Here is a 6,403-nt window from a genome sequence, read left to right on the forward strand (position 1 = left end):
AAGAACCCCCCACCCCCCCCCTCAAAACCCTATCATTCTACACTACCCGCCGCCCTGAAACCCCTCTCTGCTCTCAAACGCTCTCAAACCCAACCCTAATCAAACCTTAACCACTCATCTATGGCCATCTCCCGTGGTTTCTCACCACCTCCCAGGCCTCCAATGGTCTCTCTCACGTTATTGTTGCCATCTCCAGGGTCCTCAAGGGACCATGGCTAGTTGGCTTGCATCTATGGTCACTTTCTCGCCTGTTTCAGGCCATTCCGGTGTGATTCCGAGTAAGATCGTCCTATATTGACTACGATCTATGGGTTTCTAAGCATGTTTCTTCACCTCTGTGCTGTTCTCTTCGAAACCCTAATTTCTTTTTCTGAACCTCTTAGATCTGTACAGATCTGAGGGGATTTAGCATGCCAATCCTGCTTTAAATAATTGGTTCACCAGCATGTCCCAAACTGCATTGTGTGTTTATGATTTCACCCAGCATGACCAAATCCTGCATGTTCTGTATATGATTAGTATTTCTAAAACCTAGAATGTTTCGTGAAGTGTTGGTCTAGTTTGTCCATTTAAGTCCAGCTTGTTTTATTGCACTAATGAGATCCTATTTGTGTCTAAAGTCTATGTGTTCTCAACTTAACTTTGCAACTACAATCTGTGTATTTGATTGCCATCACTAAGGTGCATTCTAGGTGTCCCCCCTACCCCTTTCCCTTGCGTGAGGTCTGTTCTGAAACTATGTGTTCTCTCACTTGCTTTCTGATTTTTAAAAAAATGTTCTTCATGCTTTCTCAAACTAGTCCTACTCTAACTATGTTCCGATTTTCATAAAATTCTTTCTATTACTAAGACCTTCTTTCTACTGTTTACCAAACTCTTTCAAAGTCATTATGCACTTTCACATTACTCTTGGAATACTAGGTTTTGCTCCTCTGATATGTGTACTGCCTTGAGATCCTTGAGATCTCTCTGAACTCTGGCATGCCAGAACTGGCCTTTCCACACTGCACCTAAATCTGTTATTATTTGAGAAAAGGTCTAGGTGTGAGCACTGCCCGGGATCCTTGAGATCCTTAGGGAACTCTGACACACCTGGACACAAAATTGGCTATGGAACTTTGCTATTTGAGGCTATTGGAAGCTTGGGAAGTCATTTGGGCCTACTGCAGGCTCCTTATAGATTAACTCCTGTTGATTTATGTATTTTTATTTAATCCATTGGTCTGTAATAATTATTGTAAACAACATCGGGGTGATTAGTGAAAAGGGGTGGGTAGTTATATATATGTTGGGTAAATCGGGTAGATATCATGCCTATAGAGTAATTGAAGTTCAGTTTTCGTTACAGCATGTATTCACATTCGTCTTCTTAGAAATCATGCCTATACGTTCAAAAGTCGGTTTTAATAATTAGATACCATGCCTATAGGAATTAAAATTAGCTCTAGTAAAATCATGCCTATAGAACTTAAAACTAGTTTAGTTAAATAAATCAGTTTAATTCATGCTTGTTCATTTGGAATTGGTTTAATTAATCTGTCCGTTTCTTTAATAAGTGTTCAAATACTGCCTTAAATTAATACCGCTAGAAAGCATGTCTATAGGATCTCAAGTTGTCTGTTTAAAACACTGTTCACTGCTTTACTGCATTCCTAATCAATGTAGATATCATGCTCTTAGGACATCACGGTTATGCGCTTGGCAAGCCTATAGGGCGATTAAAATTCTGCAATTATAAAACTACGCTTTGTTATTTTAGGCTGCTCAGATTTAACAGGTCTATAATCAGTAGGCAAGCTAGTAGGTCTTTGTCACTTGGTCCTAATTCATGCTGTATACTTCCTGCTCACCTAAATTTCATATTCTAAGTTTTATTAAATACCTGAAACAATTGTTTGAGACGTGCACTTGTTTGTTCTGCTTGTGGAGGTAAAAATGTGAGCCATTATTTGTTCCTTCTTTATGTGTAGTCCTAATTGTTTTTATTGACGCTTAGACTTTTCTCCTTTAAATAACTTAGGATGTTCTAGAACTGCCCAAAAGTAGAGGTCCTAAAAATACCTCCAGGGCCACGAGGAAAGGACGGGTAGTGCACGCAAAGGATATTTTTCAAGGTTATTAGAACGCTTTAGGCTATGACCAAGGGGAGGGAATTGGGTAGTAAGGATATGATGACTACGCGCTAATGTCACGTGTATCCCCTCATTGATGAGTGATTATCGGGCATTGTGTGGGGTAATCCTATAGGCTAACCAACCTAGGACCCCTCTTTCCCAATTCCCGATGTTTAAACTTTACTTTTCTCTATATATGCAACTTGTTCAACTATTTTCCTTTTGTCTCATTACTTGAGTCATACAATGTCCAAAACATGCCTTTATTTGCAAGTATGTGTTAAAACTATTTATTTGTTAAAAGGAATAATCCATAAGTATAAGTTCGGCCGGGACCCATCGTTGTGGACCGAAAGGAGTGACTAACACTTTCCCCTCATGGTTATTTCGAGCCCTTACCCTAAATCTCTGGTAATGCAAACTAGTCTAAGAGTTAAGTACTCTAGGCGCCCTAACGCACCATGATCCGTTAGGTGGCGACTCTTCAAAAACCCAAATTCCCAAAAGGAAATGAGTTATTTCCCCCCATGAAAGTCGGAACCCGGACTTCTCTCCGCGGAGGGAACAAAGGGGGCACGACAGCATGGCGACTCTACTGGGTATTATCTTAGGCTCTTACCATTATGAACTTATCTTTTGTGAAATTAGTCCAAGCGTGCCTTATCCCGTACCCTTTACCTTTATTTGAATATAACTATCTATTTTTTTAAAATATTTATGATTCTTTTATTCTTGAAACTGACTTTTCTCCTTGTTTTCTTTTTCCGTAACTGTCTTTCAATTATTTAAATACTATCTTTATGTTTCCTACGTGCAAATACCTGATAACATGCTATTTATTGTTGCATAAAATCGTGCTCCACATCATATTCCACTCGTGCGTATTAAATCCTATAGCAACGGTTGATAAGTGGTTGCGCTCTTCCTATTTATTACCCCTAAATTCGGAAAGGCTTATTTGCGGTAAAACTAGTCGATCAGCCTGCAGTCGACTGTTCCGTACCATTCCCCCTCAAGTTGTCCGCTTGAGGGTACTAGTCTAGACCCCCACAGTAACCTTACTCTGATCGAAATTGTGCATGCATCATGGTCAAACCTAGTCAGATCAATATGTTGTCCACATAATGATCCTTTAAGATGAGCCTTATCCAAAAGTCCACCGGGGTTTCCATAATCCCAACGGACACAACCACGTTCTGTGCATTAATTTGGAGAACTAAATGCCAATATGCTAATGATGAACGTATAAATAGTCGAGTTTAGTGGGGGGAAAAGGGCCTACCTTTTTCCGTTTTGCAGAAAATGAGGCATGAGGTCCCTAGATTCGGTATGGTTAGCAACATCCCACCATTACTGCTAGATTGGTGGGAGGACCTATCCTCAAGTTACAAGAAACACGTAAGAAAGTACTTGGGCAATTTACCTTCTCTACTAGACGTTAAGCCAAACAAAAGGTTGATCGAGGATGCCACTTTATTCAGGGATAGTGAAAGGGTTGTGTTCCGTTTCGGCGACATAGAAATGACACCACTTCTAGAAGAAATTGGACGACTTGCGGGATTGACTTGGGATAGCCCCGGGTTATTGGTGCCGGAGAACCGTACTGGTAAAGGGTTTTTAAAGATGATGGGGCTGAAGAAAAATGCTGACCTGGTATGCCTGAAGGAATCTTACATACCCTTCGAATATCTGATGAGAGGTATGGCCATAGCAAGTCCTACCGTACCTACCATGATGAGATCTCTCTCACTTCTTTGGGTCACATCCACCGTAGAGTGTTCGTGTTCATTGTATGTGTCACACCCCCTTTTTACTTCCCCCGGAAGGGGTATAAGGGAGTTTTTCCAATTTAAGTGACAATCGACACGAGATTATTATTTAAGATCAAAGTCGCCACTTGGGATAGTTAATGGTGTCCCAAGTCACCGGTTTAGAATCCCAAGTCGAGGAGATTTGACTCTATTTTAATGTCTGTGAAACACAGAAATCCGGGTAAGGAATTCTGTTAACCCGGGAGAAGGCGTTAGGCATTCCCGGGTTCTGCGGGTCTAGCATTGTCGCTTTGATCATACTTGGCTTAATCAAATTGTCTAATTACTCATTTTTTGAACCTATGTTCATTTGCCTCTTTTAATTAAGAAATTATCTTTAAACAGGTCACGCGCACGTATACCCATTCGTTTGGCACGTCAAAAATCATGTCACGCCAACGTGTCCACAATTAATAACGCTTTGTTATTATTAAGAAAGTTTAGTCGAAGTTGCGCGAACGCATACCCTGATTTTGTTTTTAGGATCGTAATTATGTCACGCGAACGTGTACACAACCACGATGGTATAGTAAACGTGCCTAGAGCAAACTACGAATATCAATTTTACAACACTTAACAAGAGGGCCATCAGCAATTCAATTATGGATGGCACACCTCGGTCTATTTTTAAAGAACTATATTTAATTAAAGCGGACTATATTAAGAATGATTTTATTATTATTGAGAAAGTTTGGTCGAAGTTGCGCGAACGCATACACCGATTTGGTTTTTAGAACCGTAACCATGTCACGCGAACGTGTACACAATCAGAATAGTATTTTAAATGCTCCTAAAAGCTTTCCTATGAATATTCATTTTTAATAATTAGTTACAATATTTGTGAGGGCCACAGATGATTTAATTAGGATGGCACACCTCTTACACAACTAAAAGAGTTGCACTTAATTAGGCCTAAGGGACATTCATACTGGCAAAAGATAAAAATGCACAATTATTATCAAGAAGGTTTAGAGTCCATGCTGGGAACTGGGCTAAAACCAAGCCCAAGAGAACGAGTGGAGGTGAGAATACAGCCAAATTGATTTGGCTGATTCGATTGGGCTAGCATCGAGCTCAGCTCTTTTAAAACAAATTACCAAACCTTTAAGGCCCGTTCTAACCAGATTAGAAGCATACTTAACGAAACCCATCAATGAAGTTGATTTAAACCTTGAATCAAAACTCAAAACAGAAGTTAAATTGTGACATCCCAAAGATGGAACTTCGACCGGGCTATCTCCAATGGGCCAGCACTAGGCCCAATTGAAACTCGAATCCTTTTAGTCACATACAACCCATGATACTTCAAAACATATAGGCCCTAATGAGGCCCAACTAACCATGATCCATACACCACAATATGCAAAACTCTAGAAAGCATAATACTTAAACGACCTGGTACACACTTTTGACTCACGATTTCACCTATTAATTTTAGGGGGATACATCTGGAATTATAAACTACTCATTAATTGCACAGTTACAGATACAGAATGTTTAGTAAGCATGCAGTCACTATTGATTGACAAGGAATCAGTTTTGAAGTTTGTTCATGGACTAAAATCATGCCTAACAACCAATCATATGAACATATATCCTACAATCTTAAACAAAGTCCCAAATGATTACAACCCTAAGTATAACAAATTGTTCAGATCCACATGAAACAACTAAACAACTCCATCTTCCAAGCTTAACAATGTGACTGAACTATGAACTAAAACATCATTTCTAAGTAAACCTAAGTAGATGGCAAGAAAACTACAAACAGAAGAAGGAAACAAAGAAGACATTAAACCAAATAAATTCTGGAATTTTCAACTTCAGACCAAGCATATTGTTCTTTCACTTTTGCATTTCAAAGCTCATGAGGAATACCTGAATACAACAAATGAAAAAAAGAACCCTGAAGTCAGCAGAAATGAAAGCAAATAGAAATCCAACAGCAACAACACAACTTCCATAATTAAACCATGCTTCTGCCCTTTTGGAATCCGAAAATTTCAAAGAATTTCTTTTAGTTTTCTTATGAAAATCAGAAACGTTTTTAGCCAAACAATGCAGAACTTTTTAGTGCAGAGAATGATGCTGAAAGTCTGTGTGTGAGAGTGAAAGGAAGGGCACTACTTATAGGCCTCTAAGGCCATGTGCTGAAAACAGAATTAGGGAATTATTTCCAGCCTCCAAAACGCATCTTCTAACTAACTAGGATAGCTGGCTGTCCCTTATTGGCTCAGCATATTTGTGCTAACCAAATCGGGACAGTTTCCCCCTTTCTAGAGTCTTCCAAATAGGAAATATCTGGAAACCCTTGTTATTATTTCCCAAATTAAACCCCTAAGTTTCCAATGGTTCAATTACCCCTCCTAAGTTTCTAAGTATTTGCAAACTATGGCAAACAAGAACAAAGCAGGCAAGCATTGGAAAATAGAATCAAATAACAAACGGAAATGCAGTTAAACCTTCAGACTACGCCTA

Source organism: Nicotiana attenuata, unplaced genomic scaffold, assembly GCF_001879085.1.
Source record: "Nicotiana attenuata strain UT unplaced genomic scaffold, NIATTr2, whole genome shotgun sequence".
Lineage (NCBI taxonomy): Eukaryota > Viridiplantae > Streptophyta > Magnoliopsida > Solanales > Solanaceae > Nicotiana > Nicotiana attenuata.